This window comes from Mus musculus, chromosome 9 (assembly GCF_000001635.26).
Source record: "Mus musculus strain C57BL/6J chromosome 9, GRCm38.p6 C57BL/6J".
Taxonomy (NCBI): Eukaryota; Metazoa; Chordata; class Mammalia; order Rodentia; family Muridae; genus Mus; species Mus musculus.
This window is the reverse complement of record NC_000075.6, coordinates 54,203,215-54,228,092: the sequence shown is the minus strand read 5'-3', so window position 1 is coordinate 54,228,092 and position 24,878 is coordinate 54,203,215. Positions and strand designations below refer to the sequence as shown.

At 46.1% G+C, this 24,878-nt stretch overlaps 1 protein-coding gene across 2 annotated transcripts in view; it reads left to right on the top strand.

Moving 5' to 3' along the window:
* Cyp19a1 (cytochrome P450, family 19, subfamily a, polypeptide 1) overlaps positions 1-24,878 on the top strand; it is a 102,228-nt gene that overhangs the window by 40,072 nt on the left and 37,278 nt on the right. The gene's annotated exons all lie outside the window — the stretch shown is intronic.

Sequence of the window (24,878 nt, the reverse complement as noted above, 5' to 3'; positions counted from 1 at the left end):
ATTATCAGCCCGATTTGGGGATTCTCAGTGGATGGGAAAGGGAGAAGTGGTTTGTGTGGGGGGTGGGGGAGTGAAAGAGTCCCCATGGACCTTGGGAGCAGCGCTGAGCAGGGACCCCACAGGCAGAATACAGAATGTCACAGCTTCAGAAGAAACGAGTCAGGATAGCTATGGTGACTTTTGCTTTCTCTATGAACTGCAGCACCTTCTCTGAATCAAATCATTTGCTGACAGTCTCTAAAAGCAAGAGAAGGGGGAACAGATGGGTGGGAGGGGGTACACAGCTTGGATCAGGAAATCCCCAAACCAGGACGATGCCTGAAGATTTGGGCTGGATGTCTGTTCCTCTAAGAAGTACCCCCAGAGCACAGTCTTAAGGCTTGTGTTTTTGTTTTTGCTAGCAACTCCAGGCTAAATTCCTTCTTGTGCCGGCTGCGATCGGGAGTTAGTAACGTGTGAATTCTGAGTTGCAGAAACTTTAATAAGCAGTATACTGTGAATGCATGGAGGACCACATAGTCTTTTAGGGCTAAATATTCTCTGAATTTTTCCAGTGCAGTGTGGTGATTGTTATAAAAAGGTGCCTGTGGCTTCAATGTTAAGGAAAAGTGACAGATAATTCTATTGTGTAATGTGCTGGGTGCGTTTTCCATTTTAAGTGCTCTGTGGTCTCTGAGACACTGAGGAGGTTTAGGAGAGAGAAGCAGAAGAGCCCAGTAGTGACATTTGTGGTGCAGGTGGTGGCGGCGGCAGAGGTGGGTGGGGGGTGGCGCTATCATTGCTTTTTTGAGATGTTTTCAGTTGGAGCCATGGTTATGTTCCCTGTTGGTGATATCTTCTGAGTTTTGCCTATGCATAAAGGTAACCAGGGGCCAAGGGATGGCAGAGCTTGTCATTTTGACTAATTGGAGGAGCCTTTTAACTAGGATGGACAAACGATTGCAGGGTTTGAGATCTACATTTGAAACATTTTGAACAAACCAGCTGAGCCAGTTCTTGTTCTGTAGTCTTGAGACTGGTCATTTGTGACACAAACTCACATGTGAAAAAAATGGTCTCAGTGGAAAAGAGAAATGTTGAAGGGAGGCAACCCAGGCACAAGAGCTTGCCGGGAAAAGGAAGAGCTTTCATTTCAAAGAATGACAGTTTGCATCTCATTCATGTCTTAACACCCAAGACAAACTTAACTGTCACTCTCCTGAAAACCTCAGGGGCGGTTAACAGGTCCACTGTCTCAGTGCTGTGAGAAGGATTTACTCACAAGATACCTTAACGTCCAAGTTAACACGGTCAACCTGTAACTTGTTCAACTGCTATACAATCAGTCTTGGGTAGCAGTGTCTCAACCATCTGCAGTGGGCCATACATGATATAACAGTCTCTCTGTGGTGCAAGAGAGGCAAGAGTTCTAACTGGAGCAGCAACTTTGGACAAGGCACTCATTGAGTGCTGGGCAGTTGCTGACATGTGCTTTTGTTTAATCCTCACAACAACTGTGTGGAGGTATAGGTGTCTCTATTTTACACACATGTTAAGTAAGCCAGGTTCAGCAGTTTGCCAAGGAGTCCCCTAAACTGTGCATAGCAGTATTAGAAAGTTAAACGCAGGGCAGTTCTGACTCCTAAGCTTGAGAGATTTTCTTGAGCCAATGGCACGAGTTTTTTCACTGTGCCAATTGAACAGTCCCTCTTAGTAATGAAAAAGCTCTAGGAGCTGGGCTGGAGGTGATAAGATGGGCATCTTTACACAGAAGAAATCTGTGGGACTGAGGGAGGGACTCAGGCCCTGCGCTTTCAGGGGCTGCCTCAGTCTATGAACTGGAGGTGGACACTCAGTCAGGCTGTGGCAGCAACAGCCATGAGCCACGCTGCCGTTCGTTCCTTGCCGTGATGTACGTCTTAAGTGTAGGACTCTCAGAGGCACACTTTTTCTGAGAGCTGCCTGAGGCAGACTTCCCTGATGGGAATCCTTCCTACTCCCGCCCTGGACCATGGGAGCTGAAGCTTTCTCCTGCAGAGAAGAAGCCCTAGCAGGATGCAGACTAGGTCAAGTGGCACGCCATCTAGGGAGAGCGTGGGAATGGAGGGAAGGGCTGGGGCTGGGTGGGCATGGCGGTGGGGAATGGAATGATAATCGAGAAAGCACAGCTTTCTCCTAAGGTCGCTATTTCACACTTAGAAGATGGTGATGCCCTGACTCCTTGGGCTTACAGTATTTTCCTCTTTTGTACCCTTCAAATGTCCCTGACAAAGGATTTGGTGTTAGCAAGGTTCCCTCAACAACACTCTCCTGAAATGGTTTCTGGGTGGCAGAGGGCTGGTGGGAGAGGGTGAGGGCAAGGGCAAGGGCAAGGGCAGCTGGGATTAGCCCAGGAGACAACCGTACACGCAACACTATTTCTTTTTATCTAGCATCAACCAGCTCAGAGACTTGGGCAGCCTTGCTCAAAGCCACAGTTGGTTCATGTAGATGTGTGAGACCCCTGTGATTTTCCTTCAATCTGGGAAGGATGATAGCAGATATGGGCAGAAGAGACTCTGCAGTGTTGTGTGGATCCCCAGTGGTTTGAGGGGCTGGACTTGGTATGATCATTGAAGTAGACGAAGAACTTCACCTACCACATTGGAATCCATCTCAGTAGGAGGTATAAGGGACAGCCTGCCCCTTTTCCAGTTCCTCCCTGCTGAGCTATACCTAAGGCTACTTGTTCTGGTCATATGCCAGATAGCTTAGGAAGTCTGAAGCACTTGCTCACTGGCACTTTTTATTTTTGAATAAGGACAGTCCTTGGGCAGAACTGGACAAGAAGTCTTGCTTCCAGTTTCCTCGGATTCTTGTGTCTGATGAGACACCCGCTCCCTCCTTGTGTTCCTGCCTGGTGTGTGGTGCTATGACACATAGGCTGCGTGTGTGCTGACAGCTTGCGAGCCTTGCACGCGCACGTATCTCATGCTGCATCCCACCATAAGTGCACACCAAGCCTCCTTTTATCTGACAATGCTGGGCAGAAGAGGACCACTGAACTTAACCAGTATATCACTATTGACCAATATATCACTATTGATCCTGGGAGCTGACTTGGAAATCGCGTAATTTGGACTTCCTGTTTTGGAGCAGAGCAAAGTGAGCTGATGGCTCTCAAGCTCAGATTAAAGGCTGAAGACAGAATCCAGTTCTCTTGACTTGCAGTCCAGTGCTCTTTTCCTCTGTATGATAATTGTCATTCCTTTGAGAAGAGTAATAGCACAGACCACTGCCCCAGTTTTAAAAACAGGAAACACTGGGGGCATGATTAGGTTTAAGAACAAGGCTACTTAAAAATGTACGAAAAGATTAAAAGTACGAAGGTGATTTAGCAACTCTCCAAAATTAGCCAGCCCCGTTCTCTCTGCTGAACGTTGTGTGGGGGTTTCATGTAAAAATGAAGACAGTGGTGTTCCCAAGGTGCTCTTCAGCCTGTTAAATCACACAGTTTCCTCTTGGTGTGACTAGCAATCAGAAGAGGAGGGGAAATGCTCCCTACTGTCAAGGAAGCCTAGTGTCCACACTGATCATTCATTTATATAATCTTTGGAAAAGAAATTAGCATGCATCTGCATGTTTAAACTGCAGAGTCACAGCCCATACCACAGACGGTTGGAGCAAGTTTCCTTCCTACAGATTATTTTAATTCCCTTGCTTTTCAGTCCTGCACTCTCCTGGAGAAGGATGGGAGTGGAAAGGGGCATGGGGGGGGGTCAGGGGGGAGGCAGTTGCAGAAACTCTGATGACTGTGCCAAAAACCTGAGCTGTGAAGTCACCAGCATTGGGCTTCCAGGGTCACTTTGGGTGCTGACACCATTGTGTAGATTTGACACTGATGACCTGGCATGTTGGTATTCTGAGCACCGGGGCTTTTTTATGTTTTTGTTTTTTGTTTTTGCACACGAGAAAGCAGAAATTTGTCTGCATTTGAAAAAGAGGGGGCCACAGCAGAGAGTGGCGTTTGTTCAGCGTTATCCTCAGTGCACTGAAATGATGCCCTCAGCCATGGGCTAGAAGCTGGTGATATAAAGCTAGATAAGACATGGTCCTTGTCTTGAAGAAGCTCACCCCCCCCCCAATGACGCTCATTTCTAACTAACTTGGGGACTTGTGTTATTTAAGAATCAAACCCAGTTTAATGACAAAGTTCTTAATAAGTAGATACTAAAAAAAATTACTTTGGAACATTATTTTGAAGGTTGGAAATGATAATAGAAGCAGCACTAGGGTATGGAGATGTAGAGCTAGTATTTAAAGGGTGGGGTGGGGAGGGGCCTATACAAGCAAGAGCATGGCAGAGAGGAGAACGGTGGCACATGGAGTCACCCTAGCATTTGATAGGCAGAAAAAGAATTGCTACAAGTTGGATGCCAACCTGGCCAGTCTACCTAGTGAGTTCTAAGCTAGTTAGGGCTACATAGTGAAATCCTGCCTCAAAACAAACAAACAAGCCAAAAGACAAGAAGACCAAAACCCAAAACAAACATGGAAGAAGTAGTTAGTCCTCATAAAGGACTAGGAGGTCTTACAGTTCCTCCTCTTAGCTGAAGGGATTCCATGTGGAGGGATAACCCAAACAATGAGCTTGCTGTTGGATTAGCTCTCCCTGGTGTGTGTGTGTGTGTGTGTGTGTGTGTATATATAGACAGGATCACAGATAGTGCGCCCATGATAGAGTGGAGAGAGGAAGACAGATAGGTATAGCTTCTCGAGGCTCAGCTGCAGCTGTAGTGAAATATCACTCGCATACAGTTCACCCCCAAACAGCTACATCAGCAAAAAGTCTCATCCCTAGCTTGGATGACAACATCCCCACTACTGCACAGGTGGAGTCTTTATTTCAGATGGCCTTCTACCTTCTGCATTTCCCAGCATCTCCGGAGACTGCCTGCAACCAGGGCAGAATCACCTAGGTTGGGAGAGGAGCAAACAAAGGAGGGAGTGGCTAGAAATCTCAAGTAAGGGTGTACTGGCCCTCTCCAGTTATTCCTGGAGTCTTTCTTGCAGGTAGTCAAAGCACTTGTCATTATAAAACACTTAACAGAAAACTCCTTTTATATCACCAGATTGTGTACACCTATTACAAATAAGTGCAGAGGAAATTATTTTTGTCTATTTGACAATTTTTTTTTGAGACAAGGTCTCACCATGTAGCCCATGGCTGGCCTCGAACTCACTCTGTAGACCAGGCTGACCTCAACCTCATAGAGATCTGCCTTAATTTGCTTCCCGAGTGCTGGGATAAAAGGTATGTGCAGTGGCATGCTTAGAGGCAAACTTTTTACATACTTGAGCTTATCAAGAATGGCATGAGTCACTGGAGATAGGACCTAGCCTCGGACTAATTTCTGAGAAAGCAATGGAAGGGGCACAGTAGTCAGATGGAGGAAAGGGGAACAAGGGGTGACGGTGTCCTCAGATGGAGAGAGGAATGTGGTCTTTGCTGCCTGTTTGGGCACAATCGGGGCAAGCTTGTTGGTCTACAAAGTTTAGATTTTGTAAATGTGCTTTTCCAAGTAGGACTCTTCCTTGGAAACATTAAACACACTGAGTCTAAGGAAAGATTTCTGGTCTTCTGAGGGTAGAGGACATGCAAATAAAATCAGAAGGGTCATTCAGAGATGTTCATGTATTTTAATTTCAAAGTTACTGCAACAATTTCATGGGGACAACCAGACTGCCCTGGGAAAGGAAGTCAAGACTTTCTAGGAGCTGGAATGGTGATCAGGGTTTGGAGAGGTCCTGTTGGGTGCTAAGGAGAGGGGCAATGTAGCCCTAGGACTGTAGACAGCCGACTCTGCTCGGTTAGGGAGGAGGAGGGAGACAAAGAGAAATAAAAGTGACCCAGAAGCAAGCTGAGCTCTCCCATTTCTTAGAGATGTTCTATTGGAAGGTACCAGAGATGTGCAGGGTGCTATGGCTTACAAACAGTTCATCAGACAGAGTAAAAGAAAAGGTCTCAGATGCCCCCAGAAAGCAACTTGGGTAAATGGGAAGCTAAGAAACCAGATTATTGGCAAGCATCACAGGAGGAAAGTAACCACAAACCACATGTTTACTGAATGAAAGTCTGAAGACCAGTCCTCCATGGAGGCCACGTTTGGATCCTGACTGCCTATGAGGCCTGGAGAGATATAGTTAGCTTGAGGTGGGTGGAGAGGCTGTAGAAACAGACAGGATTTAGCCCTTTCTTAACTATGGACTCGTATCAAGGAAACAGTGTCTACTTCTTCATATTTAAGATGGAGCTATCTCTCCTTATCTTATACAGTATATTTTTTTAATCATTTGAGAGATTGACATAAAATACCCATCAAACGGCGGGGGGTGCATTATAAAGGCCAAGTCCTATACAGTAACTGTTGGTTGATCTGTGTTTCTAGGAGTCTTCAGTTTCTTTTCGTTCTTCAGAGACTCCTTGAAAGTGGTGTTTGTTGTTTGGTAAAAGGAGGGTATCCCAGGCAGGAAGACAAATGTTGATAACAGGAGTTCAGTAACCCCATGGCTTACTCTTACAACAGCACTAGAGTCTCATGAGAAAGTTTTAAAAAGGGGAGCAAGTGCTGTGAGAGGGAAGAAATAAGTATTGGGCCCAGCAGTGATTTCTGCAAGATTTCAGTATATGAGATTGAGGAACAAAGATCCAATTTTGTTCTGAAAACTGGCTGCAGTCAATTGGAATGTAAAAAACTAAAAATTTCAAAATCTAGAATTACAAAACAAAGCAAACCAAACTGAGAAGTACACCCTGAAAAAAATACATTGCAGACAGCAGTGCTGGTCAGAAACCTGTGGAAAGTGAGCTAGAATTTCGGTTGGCCTTACGTGGTCCCAAGGTTAAAGCTGTCTGAAAGAAGAGTCCTGTGTTGTCGGGAATTGACTGCCTAGATTACTGCTATTTTAAAACAATGTTAAATGCCAACTAGACAACCTAACTGAAAATGAGTAAGAGGTTTGATCAGCCTATTTATGACAGAAGGTGTAATCCCGGAGGAAACAAGTTCATTTGAAAATGTGCATACTCATTAGTTACCAGGAGAGTGGTAGCTGATGCCCCAAGGATGGCTAAAACCCCCAAACTGGCACTTTCCAAGTGTTGGCAAGAGTGTGTGGAGCTGTAGGGAACTCCTAGATTCTGGTAGGGAGGCAGCGAAACTTTGGAAGAGAACCTCAGTTTTGTTTCTAATGTTAAACATACACTAAGTGTGTGACACCACCATTGTCTCAGCTTCTCACCTAAGAGAAGTGAAATGGAAGCTGTATAAAGACTTCTCTACTCATTTGTCACGGTATCCTTACTTGAAACAGCCAGATATGGGAAACAACTTGGGCATTTATTAAGAAAGAACTGGATAAACCATGGTATGGCTATACATTAGGAAAGCACCCAACAGTGTTGCGGGGCAAGCGACTGCCATGGGAAGATCTCAGAATGAAGATACGCGATGCCACGGGGGCCAGAGGAGAGTCTGAACCATGTGGTCACGCTGATTGAGGACTCTAGAAGTGTGAACTCATCAACAATATAGGGGACAGAGAGGGGCAGGAAGAGGGTGGATCATAATGGTGGTTAAACTGTCTTGACTTTGGGGGTGGCTGTGCAGATATTAAAACTCACCCAATCCTACCCTTTAAGGATTGAGGATTATTGCATGTCAGTTATGGCCCAGTCAGTGGGTCAAATGGTTCAGGAGGCAGCAAGGTCTGCTGCAACAGATAAGAATCCCACCTGTGTCATGAGAGGCCTTAGGGAGTTCCCCAGAAGAAAACCGAGGTTTACACACAACGGTCACAGATACCTGGATGGAGGTCTAGGTTGCCTACTTTTGAAATCTGGGCCTGGTGTGATTGTATCTAAATATGGATGAATGTATGTGGCAGGGGATAGGACTGGCAAGATAGAGGAGATGGGATTTGATAAGAAAAAATGTTGACAAGGGCAGGTACCTCAATCCCACATGTGATTTGAGAGTGACCCTGGAAACACTATAAAGAGCCTTAGCTGTCATGGCTTGGAAACCTGACACTCACCCTCATTCAGTGGTAGTCCTATCTTGGCAGACCAACATGGTGCTGGTCGGATCTATTTAATGCTATCAAGTATGGTCAACAAGCCTGCTTGCAATTCTGTCTGCTCGTCCCCCGCACCAGTTCCAACACAGTTTCCGCAGGGCCACCAAAATCTTTTCCCCCACAATCCTTGCACCTCCATTTCTTCATTTAAAACTGATTCCTGAAGACTGCTTTCCCTAGAAATTTTTTTTCAGTCACTGCTCCTGCTTCAGTGTTTGGAGCTAGAGTTGGTGTTTTCTAGGCACCTCACTGCCAACCCTTGAACCTTTCTTTTCTATATTTGTTTTGTTTTGTATTGTTTTGTTTTCATCTAAAAACCACACCCATCTGCTCATCCTATTGCCCTCACTCCCCAAAGGCCTTCGCGCCTTTCCCTGGTCTTATTCTCCACCCACCCCTTGATGTTGTCCTAATTAAGGATGCCATTCTAAGTGTGCCTGTGGCTAGCTCCAGCCTGTGCTCTGCCTCCCCCATTGCTGGATGCTGCGCTCCCCGGTTGCATCCTGTTGCTGGATGCTGCACCTTCAGTGATACATCCTCCCACCCCCACCCCACCCAGCTCAGCATGTATTTGCTTGGTCAAAGTTTTGTCTCTCCCATTGAAGTCTCACCTTTCAGCTTGGTTGACCAAGTGCGGGCTCTAAGAGCCTCTCTGTTCAGCCTGTGCCTTGAATCTTCGTTTCCACTTTTATGAAGACCAGAGGCCATGATTTTTGCCTATAGTGTCCTAAAAATATTAGTCTGTCCTCTGTTGGCCCCACGCGTGTCCTTCCCTGGCTTTGTCTGTCTATAGCTGGGCCAGCATCTATGAGAATTATGACAGAGCTAGATGGTGCAGCATCGCTCCAAGTTCATACTCTCCATGATCAGGGGAGTTCTCAACACTCAGTGCTCAGTAGTTTATCATGTTCCTCACGGCGCCCCACCCCTCTTGATGCTCCCTTTTCTCTAATCACTCCGGATCCCTGACTCCCCCACTTCCAGAGGAAAGACTGGCAAGAAAATACAATGCAACATGCATGATCTCCCCATAGCTAAGGCCAGGCCCCTGACACCCTCATCCCTTACTCCCTGGCCTGAGGCCTACTCCAGTGATGATACGCTTTCTAAATCTTCAACTTCTCTCTCCACTGCTTTCTTTCCGTCAGTACTTGGCGAAGAGCTGGGATCTTCTCCTTGTAACGGAAGTTAAGCCAATTAGACCTCCATCAAAGCACAGGTCCCTCCAGCCGTCACTCCTCGTGGCTCCTCCCAGTTGTAGCCGCTTTTCTGAGGGTTGGTAGACACCTATTCCTCTTACACACCTCCTTTCTCCGTTCAGTTCCGGCTTTCAAGTCCTCAAAGAAACTGTTTGGGCTGCGTTCACTGGGTCGGAATGGCACCCTTTAGCCAATGCCAGGGTCCAGCCATCAGCAGATTTGCTTAATGAGCAACGAACGTCCAGTCCATCTCACACTTTCGCCCTCCTTCTAGCAATGCATTGTCCTTTTGCTTCCTGGTATAAGATGCTGTGTTTCACCTGCCCATCCACTCTCCCTTTTAATGGCCAGCTCCTTAAGTTCTTAGGAAGCTTTTTAGTTTCTCCTATGGTGGTAAACACCACCTCTCCCGTAATGGAGACTAAAATACTACCTTATCACGGAAAGGTAAGGCACTTACTTGGCTGTTTATCTGTGTAGTATTTCTCTCTCCTCTAGACTATCAGTGGCAAGGCCATGCATGCACTGTGTTCCCTATTCACAAAGACTATGCAATCTATTTGGCCAACTTAGAAAATAAGTGGCCAAACTTAATGACTAACTTCTGCTTGGTGGACCTTTGTTTTCATGGCATTGTCTAACCTGAGAAATGCCATGTCTCTCTTCTCTGTAGATTCAAGTAGGCATCTGTTGTTCTGGGAGGGTTTTGTTTTGTTTTGTTTTTGTGGAACAGACTTTTTTTTTTTTTTTGCTAGAAGTGAGGACATTCTATATTAGTGTTAAGAAAACATTACTATCAAGTGTGTGTGTGTGCGTGTGCGTGTGTGTGCGCGCGCGCATTCATGTACTTGTGTGTTCTTCAGAGTTTCAAGTGGGAGATCACCAAGTTGAACTGCACAGTTTCTGACATTGGTAGGCAGAAGCAGGGGTGTTTGTGGTTCTTTTCCAGATGGAGGTTGGTGGAAATCTTCACTCACAGGTGAAAGTGACATTAGAGAGGCGGGGCAGGGGAGGCTTTCCATCCAAGATCAAAGTAGACTTGTTCTTGGGAGTGAGTTAGTTGGTGGGCAATGATAGACTGCTGAGTTCCTTCACCTTTCTTCCTCCTTGGACACACACACACACACACACACACACACACACACACACATACACACACAATGGCTAGGCTAGCTCCCCTTCTCTTATTGGAATCGTGTGTTTTCTCGTATCTCTATGAGGTTCTATCTTCCCAGAGAGATGGTTCTCCCACCTCTCAGCACTTGTTCAAGTGCCCAACATGAATCTGTATATTGACTTTATCAAAGCATCGTACCTGACATCTGAGGTCAAATGGCAATTTCTAACTGGAACGGATGAGAAGGTATCCCGGAAATCAAAGAACAGATGGCTGTTATTGTTGGTAAATGACACTAAGTGAATGGCAGACAAAACCTTTCCCCTTGTTCCTAGCACAGTTCTGATGAAGCGCCTGTTTATAGTGCTAGTGTTCATTTGTCTGATTGTCAAGAGCATGCTATGTCAGAAACATAAATGTGTTTGTCTTACTACAATGTCAGAATTTGTTGAATAACAAGAATTTCACAGAAAATGCTTTGTTGGCAGCAGTGTGATGTGACAGTATTTTTTTCTTTGATAGGAAACGCAGGCTCTTTCATCCAAATCATTAAAAATTTTTTTAAATCTACACACACACACACACTTGGGAAGGGTGGAGAGAGAGAGAGAGAGAGAGAGAGAGAGAGAGCGTGCCTGAAGAGACCAGAGGCATCAGATCCCTATCTCCAAGGTAGAGTTCAAAATATTTGTTTGCCTCCTGTTGTGGGTGCTTAGATCTGAACTCTATTCCTCTGTAAGGAAAGTATTCTCTCCCAAACACAGAGCCATCTCTTCAGTCCTCTTTTGTTCGAATCTTAATTACTAAAATTAACTCTCAAATCTTAAAATTACCTTTGAAGACAGTAAACATCAAAGTTGTAGAATAGCTACAGGGTGCTACAGATGGGAGGCCAAAGTTGGGAAGACCCATAGAGATGCAAAAGAGTGGGGTGGGTGGGACCGGGTTGTAGGGTAGGCATGGGGCCCAGTTAGAGGTCAGACTGCTAACTCCACTGGAGGTCCACTGGAAGCACCTCCGATGCTGATGCCGCCTTTGAGTCCTTTCAGAGTCACAACTTCCAGAGTGAGGAGCAGGAGGGAGGCAGTAGAGTCAAAGGGCAGGGTTGGGGGCAGAAAAAGGAGCGGATGGACCAGTGAATGGCAGATCAAGGGGGATGAACAGGTAGGCAGCTGACTATCTGTGTTGGCTGCATCAATCCCTCTGGGGAACCTGGCTAAGCGGAAGACCCTGGGATAGTAAGACATTCTCCGTCAACCTCTTGTCCTGCTGGTCAGATGAGATGGGATTGGAGCCATGGCCTTTGCTATAGCACATGTGGTTAAGCTATAGCACATCTTTAAGGCAATCTAGTGAGGGAGTTGTACACTTTCCCTCAGGTAGGCTTGTGTGTCTCAGGACTGATTTTTGTGATTCTGATTTCATGAGGTCCTATGGCCCCATGTTATTTTTTTGATAAATTTATAGGATGGCACCCTTGCTACTCTTAGGAGAATTAGGTAGCAATCTATGTCATGTGGGTGGTGCTGGATGGATGGATGGATGGATGGATGGTATTTTATGTGCCCAACAAGGTTCAGAGTCACCCTGCATCTCCTCAAGATGGAGTCCAAAGCTGTCTATAAGATGGAGTCTATTAGGCAGAACACAGTGTGGAAAGGCAGTAAGTACTCTTTATCCATTACAAAGTAGCCTAGGCCAGGGCACAGGCTGATCTCAACACTGTCAAGGGCAGTGGAAAGGTCCTGGGTGGTCCTGCTCTGCTCCTTCCTTTGATCAGAATAGACTCTCCAACTCCAGACTAGCCCAAGATACTATCCTTCAGCTTTTAAATAGCTTTACATCTTACTACAGATCAGCTGCTTCCAATTTACCTCTTCCCAGGCTGGCTATATATTCATGCTGTGTCAATCTGTGTAGTCTTTTAAATGGGACGAGGCACTTAGTCACACCAGATGTATACTGTAGCAGATTGAATTCAAATATGCTCTGGGTTGACCTAAGCAGATTCCACCCCCCATCCTCTGCCCCCCCCGCACCCCCTCCTAACTTAAAAGCACAGGTTTAGTTCTTTCTCTGACACTTCTTTAGTGTAATCACTGGCTAAGGCTTCAGCGACCCTCTAGGACCAGTGTTCTGCACCGTTAGCATCTATATTGAGATTTCTAGTTCTCGTACACCTGGCAGAAAGTTGTTCAGGAGAAGGACTCTAATTCCTTTCGCCCTCCTCTGAGCAGGGCTGATCTCTCCGCTGCAGTCACTTCCTTTCTTGGAGATGTGGTGCCACATAACCCTGGCTGTCCATATTTGTTTTCCTGTATTTCCCCTGGGCCTTATTGTTTCTGAGCTTTAAGGCAGAAATAAGGTTGTCTTTGTGTTCTTCTGTCCATCCTCTTCTCTCAGTGCTGGAGACTTGACATGGTACCACCTTGAGTTTAGTTGGAGTCTGGAGTTCACGAAGAGCAGTGAGTCTGTAAACCAAAAACACGGTATTCCAGCTATTTTTCCCCCTAACAAACTGCATCGCTTGCCTTTGCCCACATAGAAAGTCCTCATCTTTTCTCTGCCCACACACCCTGGCTTCCCGTGGATTCTCCCCATCTGCCTGGCATTTTCTTCCTACCTCTAAAGAGCTTTCCGTGCTCCTGTGGCCCTGGCACCTGCGCCATCGATTCTTGTTCTGGTCCATTTTAAAGCTGGTGAATCAGGCTAGCTGCAGGGTTGAGCACTTCAGTTTTACAGGATTGTCCTACGGCAGCTTTGGCGGTTGGTCTCTTGGCCTGTGATGGTCCCCCTCTCCTCTCTCGGCCCACTGCAGCTCTTAGAGGAGCCCTTTTAAGAGCCGCTTCCCCAACAAAGGAGCTGTTTGTTTTGGAACAATCAAGCTATGTGTAATGTCCAGTTTGTCCCTCCTGAACCTCCCCTGAAGTGGGAATGGAGGGCAAGACGTCTCCCAAAGTCTTTGATTACATCATGTTTCCTTGCACTTAGCCAGAAGGAATTACAGGTCTTCAAGTGTTTTCTAAACATAATGTACTCTGAGGAGCAACACTTGTGTAACAAGCACACCGATTTCATTTTTTTTTTAAGCAAGAAGGGAAATTTGGGGGCTCTGGTGATATTAATTTTCTTTTGCTGTGATAAAATATCATGACCAGAAGCAACTTAAGGAAGTTGCTTAGGATTCTAGAAGGTTAGAGTACATGATACTAGGTGTGGCATGGCAGCAGGAGCAGGAAGCCAGCTGACATGTCGCAAGCACACACAGGTGACATACTTCCTTTTGCAAGGCTGCACCAAACTAATGGTTCTAGAGCCTCCACAAAGAGTTCCACATGGCATGAGCACCATGTGCAAACCAGGTACAGTAAATGTAGCAGCCATCGGCCGTGGATAACCAGGTTCACCTGGAAGAAAGGCTGGGGATGGATGGGGAGGATGGACGAGAGAAATAATAAACCAAGACAAAGTTCTCTGACCAATGTTTAATTCTTAAGTCTGAAATATAAAGGGGGGGAACCCATCCCCCACTTTGCCAGGACCTTGTCGGGAAGACAAGCTCAGCTGCTCAGAGCAGGTAGTGGCTTCTTGCAGGAAGCTGCAGATGTGACAGGACAATAGACTTCACTTAGGGCGGAAGACTCCACCCTAGGTTGAGCCTCAGCCAGAGTCATTAATGGCTCTGGGATCATGGAAGACAATTCCATGATTCACTGCTAATCGCTGCCATACCATAGAATAAACCTTACCTCTGGAGTAGACTATGTGGCAAAACAAGGTCTGATTTAGCCCACTCAGGGCTGGGGGAAGGGCACAGGTAAACACCTGGACTGCACAGGAGTAAGTGTCACTAAGGGTGTATACATACACCAAGAGCTGAGCTGACCTGTGAACAAAATGTGTGAGCAACGTGGTCTGGGAGAAGCTGGTGGAAAGCTGAGAGAGAAAGCCAAGCTTTTTGGAGAGGAGACTGTGACTTGGAAAGTGGGTAGCCCTCACTGAAGGGAAGCAGGGTCCCTAGAGTGCTAGCCAAGGCCTGTCTGAGGAGCACCCCCATCCCACCCCACCCCCAGTAGGAAGGATGCAAATATCTGTCAGCAGCAGTGCATAAAGAGCAGGAAGAACTGGCTGGAAGCATTGAAGTAGATGAAACCATGGTGCCAAGGCGGGTACTCTGGGTCAGAGTCTTGCTCTGCCACAAAAATCACTGGCTTACTTTGGACAAGCTGACCTGAAATCATACTCACCCCCCCCCCCAACAGCCAGTGTGAGGGTGAACCGAGAACACTGCTTAGAACCGTGGCACAGAAGAAGTGCTCAAATAAGCAGATGCATGGAAGTACAGGGCTGCGAGTATGGTTGCTGCTGTATGTGTACACGCACGAAAGCATTTTGCGATTCTCCAAGAGAAGCATAAAATTGAAGCGGTGCTTCTGTTGGTTCCCGAGCCAAGAGCTCCAAAGGCTATGAACCTCAACCAGAGCCATTAATGGGTCCGGGGTCACGGAAGACAGTGTCATGATTTACTGCTGATCATCGCCATACCATAGAATAAACCTTACCTCTGGGGTAGACTATGAGGTATAGCTGTAACTCCCCGGACGGCAGCCATTTTCCCCACCACCCATGGTAGTAACTGCCTCAGCACTGGTTCTGCCAGTAGAGAGCCGGGACTGACTGCCGTGGGATCAACACAGTGACAAATTGTCTTGTACTGGGACATGGGATCTAAGGGGGGAAGTGTTTACAGCAAGGACACATTTTCCCTTGGGCAGATCACCCGTGCTTGTCTATCCAATGCTCTCACCTCATTTGACATCCCCCCCCCAAACTCAGCCCTTTCTGACGTTTGTCCCCCATCTCAATATCTTTATCTTTTGAAGGGTGCTGTTGTCAGCCACCCCTTCCTAGGGAACACATCTTCTAATGGCTGTGCTTGTCATGCCATAAGATTGCGTGTCAAAATCCTCATGTGTTGAGAGAGGCAGGCGGTGCTCCTCCATAACAGGACGATGGGAATCAAGAGGCTTGGTAATTTGTCCAACAAGAGTTACAGCTCTGTTAAGTTACCACTTGAATTATGTGTTTATTTCAGACATCAAGTTCTTTATAGATCTGAATTGGATTGGGGTGTCTAGAGATGGCGAGCCAGGAATGTATTGGGTTAGGCACTCACCCCGGTCCTCCCATTGGTGTACTCCTGGGGCTGGTTCCAGGATTATCCCTCTTCCACGAGTATACCAAGTCTCAAACCCTCAGGTTAGAGGAGGAGGCGATGAATGCCCTTTAGATGCCCTGTAATGTCAACAGCTTCACAAATGCATGTTGTTAAAGCTTGAGTGTGTTTACCCACTCCTGTACTCCTGGGTGGGGTGGGTGGGGAAGACGGGGGGGGGGGGCAGGAACTCAAGGTCACCTTCAGCTACATAGCAAACTTGGGACAATCCCAAGGTATATAAGACCCTGTCTAAAAATAAATAAAATAAAGGTTATTAAAGTACCCTGCTTCTCGTTTCTTTGAAAATGAAATCTAAGCCAGTTGCTGATTTTATAAACTTTTGCCCAGGGCAGAGGATAGATGGAGAACAGGTGTTCAAAGAGCCAGGGATTGATTAGTTACTGATGAACTGTTCAGAAACGCCTCTTTCGGCAACACCCACTTTGACTCTGACATGGTGTTTGCTGATGGGCTAACCCTTTTCAGGCCCTGTGTGAACAAAACCAGGGCTCTCGTTGAGCTGGATGGTGGTACTGCGAAATGTCTGGGCACCTTTTGTGGGAGCCATAAATTTCAGCATGGTAGTTTCCACAGTGCTAGATACAGCTACATCCTGTGGCACTGGAGCAAGTGAGAAAGAGAGCTGTGTGACAAGTACATTCATTACTCATCCAACTCCTTATCCGTCCTTAAAGAGCCCGCCACACCCTAGTACCTACCCGGAAGTGGCCCCTATTCCTTATATCTTGTCCTGCCTACCAGCTGGCAGACTTGTATCACCAACAGATTCTTTTTTTTTTCTCATAATGATTTTTTAAAAGGTGTATGGGTGTTTTGCCTGCATCTATGTATGTGCCTGGTGCCCGTGGAGGCCAGAGGAGTGTATTGGGTCCCCTGGAACTGAAGTTACAGATGGTTGTGACCTGTCATGTGAATGCTGGGCATCAATCCTGGGTCCTCTGCAAGAGCAGCCAGTGTTTCTAACTACCCCAAGCTCTCACACAGTGGTGGTTTTGTTGTTGTTTTATTTAATGTATGTGTGCTCTGCTGCATATACAACTGCCTGCCTGGAGAGGGCATCAGTTTCCCACTATAGATGGTTGTGAGCCACCATGTGGTTGCTGGGAATTGAACTCAGGACCTCTGGAAGAGCAGCCAGTGCTCTTAACCACTGAGCCATCTTTCCAGTCCTTTCACACAGATTTTTAAGACCACTGATAATACCTTCCCTGTAGAACTTGGGATCAACAGCCAGCAAGTCACGACTTTGATCTGAAGTAGGTTCGGGTTAGATGTTGGAGATCGTTTCCGTTCTAGCATATGGATGACCTAGCTTGAGCCCAGTTCTGTGCAGTAGAGAGGTTGAAAGCCTCTCCTTTCTACTCATCCGTATACATATCAAACTGTCTCTTGAGTAACGATTCCGTCAAGTTACCTTCTCTGTGGTTTTTATGGTCCCTCTTCAGTTCCCATATAACAGGGAAGGAAATTTGATGTTACCAATTCAGGCAAGCATCTCCACACAGGAGGCTACCTACTCTCCACCTTCAAAGGCTATTGAATCCCATGGGAATTTACTGCCCAGCTAACAGAGGGACACTTGGAATGAATGGAAGGTGCACTGATGGCAGTATAATTTTGAAATGGGGCATGCCTCTTGAAAGGGATTGCAGGGGGTTGCCTCCCCCACCAAGAGGCCCTTCTTACACCTTGTTCTCTCTCCATGGTTTAAGCTACCTGTTTGCCGTTCCCTCTGGCACATACTCATCTCTAAGGCTCTACTTAAGGCATGCAGGCTCTGTGAGTGGCTTTCTGTCAGTCACCGAGTGTGACACCCTACTCAGAAGGCTTCCAGTGAATGATGGCCTGTTTGGGGGACTATACCCTTAGCACTGTCTGTGACAGGCAGGACCTATCGGGACTCCGTGGGCTGCTTGCCTGGGTCTATGAATGGTTGTGCTCCAGGGCACACTGCATGGTGAACTTTTCCTCCTAAACTCCGGAAGAGTGAGCCCTAGGCTAAATTTTGCCACTTTGTTTTCGTCTGTGGCTATTTCAATTAAATTATCTCAAGGCAAAGAAACTCTTCCTGCAGAGGCACTGGGCAGAGTGCTAAAGTCACACAAGGAGTAACTTGGGAATTACTTTCCACTCTGCTATCTATGATCTAATGTCTCCAACCCAGGACAGTACTGGTTATGTCTTGGTTTTGAATTCTTGCTCCTAGACCGTTCAGAGCGTTCTCGAATCCATCCATATCATAAGGATATGCCCTTAGAGCCTTTGCATGTTCAGCCTGTGTCCTAGCTGGGATTCTCTGCTGCTGTGATAAAACGCAGACCCAGAGAGCCTTGGTTTATTTGGCTTACACTTTCACTTCACAGTCCATCCCATCAGGGGAAGTTAGGACAAGAACTGAAGTAGGACCAGAGGCAGAAGCAGTTGAAGAAAGCTGGTTACCTATTTACTGGCTTGGTTTTCATGGCTTGCTCAGCTGCCTTTTTTTTTTTTTTTTTTTAGTATTATTATTTTTAAACAAACCAGGGCTGCTTGAAGTAGGCTGGGCCCTCCCACATTAATCAAGAAAATGTCCCATAGATATGGCCACAGGCCAATCAAATGCAGGCAACTATTCTTCAATTGAGACTCCATATTCCCGAGTGACTCTAGTTGGTGTTAATATTCAAAAATTAACCAGCATACCTTGCTTTGTAGAACTTTTGCTGCTTTTATTGAAATTCTCACATCAGTCCAGAATCTACCAAATCTATTGTCAGGAAAAGTATGTGTTTGCAGGTCTGCTCTTGTCTTGTTTTCCCTCGTGGATCACGGACCTCCCTAGATGGTCATGCTTGCTTGTTTGGGCCGATAACTGTGTTATCTCTTCAACGTTGATCTGAACACCACCTATCTTTTCTGCCTCTAACAGAAAACCCTCGAGTGGGAGAGGATAAGAGCACCTAAGCATTTCTACGATGTCCCCAAAGCTGAAATTGCCATTTGGATCTGTGGCACTGAAAACTTTATATCCCTAGGGAATGTTTGCACCATTATGGTGAACTAAGATGTGCCAGGCTTTCTTCTCACTCCAAATCTCTGGAATTGTTAAATTGACATGTGTGTGCATGCATGTATGCATGCAGGTGTGTGTGTGTGTGTATATGTGTGTTTGTGCATGAACATGTGTATGTGTGCAGGCATGTGTACATGAAGTGTGTGTGTGTGTGTATGTGTGTGTGTTTAACACACAAGTGACCTATAAAAGAAGATCAGTCCCTGAGGCATACATTCTGAAAGCATAAACATGGAACAAATCTGGTGAATTAAATAGATCAACACATGATGCAGGGGAGAATATCAGATACCTAAAAGGGTGGGACAGAATGATCAAACAGGAGAGAGTGGCTTATAAGGGTAGCAGGAAACCTGTGATAACTTCCAGGCTAGAGACCTGACTCAAGGAAACTACGGGTATGGGAGGGTAGAGCCGAACACAAGAGTACACCCAAGCCCCAAGGTTCAACTGGTATATAGTGATGAGGTGTCTGCTGCCCCTTCCATAGTCTTTCAGAAGAGCCTGGAATACCTGCTGAAGATCATCTGTCTTTCCCTTCCCTACAAAGTAGGCAAGTAGAAGCAGCCCATGGGAGTCTCTGGCACAAATTAATCATATAATTAGGAATCCCCATACATTTGATTAAAGCCAAGAGAAAGCCATGAGGGGAGGATACAGATTTACTGATCCATCAGCTTAAGAGCATAGAACTCAATGGTTCAGCATCAGAGACACCACAACAGGTACTGCATCCATAAGATTGTAGCAGTGAGCATTGCTAAAATCTTTGAAGTAAAATGTCTGAACTGATAGACTGAAAATCCCAATAAATAACAACTGGCAAGACAGGAAATCAAAAATATAGTACAAAGATAGAATGTAGAATACAAGTAAGAAATAGGAATAGGAGCCAAAGGCCCGATATTTGCTGAGTTTTCCAGAAAGAGAAACAAGCAGAGCAGAGAAGGTGGCAACATTTGAAGAAATAGTCACCAAACATCTCCCAGAATTGAAAGGGACCATGATTCTTTACCGGGATCCTGGTAGGCCCATTCTTGACTTGATGACAGGAGAGTTGATTTAGGCAGAGGTAAGTGGTCCTTTGAAGCCAGAAGGGAGGGTGGAGAATCCAACTCAGGCTTTACTGACAAGGTATAAGCTAAATTATGCGGAAATTGAAAAGCAAATTTTGTATGGTTAGCATAGAGTTCTGGGAATGAGCTTGGGGATATAGCCCAGTGACAGAGAGGGACACACATACATATACACATACACATATACACACACACATACACATACATACACATACATACACATACACATACACATACACATACACATACACATATACATATACATATACATTTATTTAGTTGTTGTTTTTTTTTTTTTTTTTTTCGAGACAGAGTTTCTCTGAATAGTCCTGGATGTCCTGGAACTCACTCTGTAGACCAGGCTGGCCTCAAACTCAGAAATCTGCCTGCCTCTGCCTCCCAAGTGATGGGATTAAAGGCGTCTCCCACCATGCCCGGCTGAGAGAGAGATTACTTAGCATGTCTGAAGCTTCATGTTTGATCCCTGGCATCATTAAAAAGTGATGTTAAAACCATGACCCAGAAAAATGAAGTTCAGGTAAGCATAGGTGGAGGTATGCACTGTGGGCGGATGTCTGTGATTCCACATTGTGTTCAGATCACTCTGGTACTTCCTGGTTATCATCATATCACCGGCAAGAGGCTCAAGGAATCAGAGTAGGCAACTTGACCAAACCCAGACACTATTGCATATGCCAACAAGTTTTTGATGATGGGTCCCTGATATAGCTGTCTCGTGTGAGGCTATGCCAGTGCCTGGCAAATACAGAAGTGAATGCTCACAGTCATCTATAAGAGGGAACACAGGTCCCCCAATGGAGAAGCTGGAGAAAGCACCCAAGGAGCTGAAGGGGTCTGCAACCCTATAGGTGGAACAACAATATGAACTAACCAGCACCCCCAGACCTCGTGTCTCTAGCTGCATATGTAGCAGAAGATGGCCTAGTCGGCCATCAATGGGAAGAGAGGCCCCTTGGTCTTGAAAACTTTATATGCCCCAGTACAGGGGAACACCAGGGCCAAGAAGTGGGAGGGTAGGGGAGCAGGGCGGGGGGTGGGGGTGGAGGAGGGTATAGGGAACTTTCGGGATAGCATTTGAAATTTGAAATGTATATAAAGCAAATAGCTAATAAAAAAAGTGGTAAAAAGATGAAAAGTGAAATAAGTGAAAATTTAAAAAAAAAGGAGTAGGCAACTTGGAGACTGCCATATTCTGCAGGTCCTTGTAGGTTCCCAAGTGAGGCATCCCAAAGCCACCATCTCTATAGTGGCCGCTAAGGACACAACTCCAGTCTGGAGGTTGTTTCTTCTGGCCGTTCCCAGATCAGTCCTTTGTCTCCTATGCTCTCCTTGAAGACTGGGGGACAATATTATTCTTAGAGGGTTTTTTTTTTTTTGGTTTGTTTTATTTTAGATTTGTATGCATGGATATTTTGCCTGCATGAATATCTGTGCACTATATGTGTACGTGTGTATGCGTTCCTGGTGCCCAAGGAACTCAGAAAAGGGCTTCAGATCCCTGGAGCTGAAGTCAGAGCTGATAGTGAGCCACCATGTGGGTGCTGGGAACTGAACCCCCAATCCTCTGCAAGAGAAACATGCTTTTAACCCCTGAGACCCCCTAATATCAACCGTTATGGACCCATATACCAGGCACTCGGTCAAGGCTTTATCTAATTTCCTCCTTGAGGTAACCATACCAGGAGACACCACTCCCCACCACCACCACCCGGTTTTCTTTTCTAATGGAGAAACTGAGGCAAAGCACAAGACAGAGGACATACTTGAACATACTATGGAGGGAGCGAGAGCAGCTATGGGCTCTCTTGTGGGACGCCCGACTTGCCAGCAAGTAAGACGCTACAACAGGATCCTTCTGCACACGTTTATTGGGAGAGCTTGATTGCAGAGGCAAAAGAGACCCCAAGCCCAGAACTGGTGCTGCTTATATAGGCCTAGGAGAGGCATGTCTCACACCTGGATTGGTTATGCATGGGTTATGCTTACCACCTCATTTGCATGTCTCACATCTGATTGGTTAACTTGTCTCTCATCTGATTGGTTAACTTGTCTCTCATCTGATTGGTTAATTCTCAAAATCTCATCTTGGCAAAAAAACTTTACTGCCTATGTATTCGTGGTGGCCAGCAGTAGCCAGCGCCACCCTGCAATGGTGCATGTGGCTTCCCACACTCTCTGTCATTTCTTTTTCCATTTCCTCAGCTGTGTGTGCCTTTACCCCAATTTGGTAACCTCAAAAATAATGCCATTGTGGCTGGAGGGGAGGCTCAGAGGTTAAAAGCACTGGCTGCTTTTCCAAAGGTCCTGAGTTCAATTCCCAGCAGCCACATGGTGGCTCATAACCATCTATAATGAGATATGGTGACCTCTTCTGGCCTGTAGGCATACATGCAGGCAGAACACTGTATACATAATGAATAAATAAATCTTAAACAAGCAAAATAACAAACAAAAAACAAACAAACAAACAAACAAACAAAAAAACCCACCACTGGTATCTGCTCACAGGGCTGCACCCCAGCTTTACAGAAGTTTGACTTTCTGCTGTCTACACTTACACAACCTCTACAAATACAGTATTATACAACCTCTATACGATTGTAGAGGTGATATTATCTTGACTAAATTCATTAAGAGCACAATTTTTCTGTATGCTTAGAGTCCAGGATAATGGCTAGGATGTAATGGCTAGTTATTCTTCGAGTGAAGACAATAGTCTGAGCAAACACCAGCATTCCATGAGCTGGGTTCTTCTGTGGAAGATAAAAATTGAGAAGGACCCTGATGTTTGTCATCCTCAGGGATAGGTGTAGCCCCGAGGCAGTACTGTGATGGATCACAGGTGGGGTCTCGAGGTTTCAGACATGCCCTCTTCCCTAGCCTTAAGTCATTTTATTGGCCCCATGGTCCAAATAATCTGGAACCTTATCATCAAACCTTCACCTGCAGATTTGGGATCCAGTTAAAATGGGCAATCTCCAAGGAAATTTTACTTATGTACAAACGGGAAGCGATACTCAGTTGGTCAGTGGAGGTGGTTTGGATCTGCAAAGAGCCTCTCAGACATTGGACATTTGAGGCCGAAAGGAAACAAAACAACACAAAAACACACCTGTGCTGAGTTGTTCATTGGAGGTCAGCTGAGAGGCCTCAGGGAGTTCAGAAATTTAGCACTGGGTTTGAACATGGCGTGTTGATTCCTGACTGTGTTCCTTCAGAAAGCCTTCATTACAGCATCAGAACGGGCCCAGGTCTTGAATGAGAATGGGAAGAATTAGAGATGGCAGCCAAGGCTTTGTCACCCCAGCCTTCACCACCTCCAACTTCAGATAACCTAGGCCCTCAGGCACCACTGTCCGCTTTACAGCAGAAGGAAAGGAGGAGCCGAGATGGATGGAGCCAAGGCACCGAGAGGGTCTGTAAAAGCTAGAGAATTCAGACAAGTTTAGGAACTCTGGGCTTCTGAGGCCATGTGGAGTCGTCAAATGGTCCAACCTCCACTGTTAATAGATAAGGAAATGGAGTTCCGGGAGGTTAAGTAACCCCAACACTTTGGGGGTCATTCAGTAGTTTCCTTGCCAGAGAGTGGCCCTGCTCCAGGACATCTCTGTGGCCTCACAGTTTGTTCATTAAACAACAGATAAGCTCACAAGGAAAGCATCGCCAATAATGCTGCTGCTATCTGGCTGTTTGGGTGGTAGCTATAGGCCACAGTGCTGTTGGAACTTGGCATTTGTAATCACAGATAGGAAAACATTCTTCTGGGGATATGTGAATGTATTAGAGGGTTTTTGTTTTGTTTTGCTTTTTTTTTTCTTCTTTTTTACACCCGACCTAAAAAGCTTAGGATGTTAACCGCTTATTCATCCACGTCATGAACCCTTACTGAGCATTCCCAGCCCGTGGCAGCCTCTGCAGAGGTTAAGGACAGAAGAGTGAGATCTCACCAGGGAAGGAGGCGGGAAGTGATGGTGATGCCCAGCACCACTGCAGAGGGGCCTGGCTGTTTGCGTGGGGGTGGGGTGCATTAAAGATGTCTACCATACTCAGGCCAAAGAGTAAAAGCGAGGCCATCTGCATTTCAGGGTGACAAGTCTTGGATACCGAGACTCAGGTGTGGGTATGGATCTTGCCATACAGACAGTATCTGGAACATCCCAAGAACCACGTATTACTTGGGGGGACCCTCTACTGTTGCTGCCCGAGTCATGAGCTCACATGGCTTTACTTGTGGTGGAGCATTTAAAGACCAAGGAACGACAACCAACCTCAGACCTCTTACCTAGCCGGAGATTAACCCACTTGGGAAGTGAGTTGGCTCTTGGGGCTGGTTAATCACAGAGTTGAACTCAGGTTTTCTGGCCCCAACCAAATCCTCATAGTTTGATCCTGTCATTATTGCCCTCCCTTCTTTCAGATTAAAACCCAAAAGTTGACTGAAAAATTCTGATGAGGCAGGCAATATAAGAAAAAAAAAAAATCGAGAGGAAATAACCATGATTTTTTGTTTGTTTTGTTTTTTAACTCTTCTTCCTTCCCCAGAGACAGGATCAGTAAGGGGAAATATATATATATAATTTCCGTGTCAGTGGACCCCAACTGGATCCTAGGGCCCTTGTTAAGACTCTGATTCCCAAGTAATTACCAGCTTTGTTACGCATTTGAAATGCCTTTAACTGTCAAGGCCTAAAATGCTTGCAGGCCACTCACTGCTGGCTTCCATGGGAGAGAACATTAGATGTACCACCCTGGGAAGAAAATGGACCATATACAGAAAAAAACGAGGCACCGTTGGGCACAGATAAAGGTGCCGCAAAAAGATACCCCTGCCTTGGGCCTGCTGGAGCTGGACTGGTAAGTTGTCATGAAGGCAGGACTTCAGTAAACACCCAGCTTTCCTGCTGGGTACTGGGCCTCAAAGTTGAAGGAGGAAGGCACTGTGATGGGCACCCTGAGCTCACTAAAATGTGGCACGGGCAGCAGCATGTGCCTCTCACGTACTGTCAGGTCTTCCTGTGTGCGGAACCCACTGGGTGAGGTTTCCCAGTGTCCCCTCCCCAACGCCCCCCCCCAATGA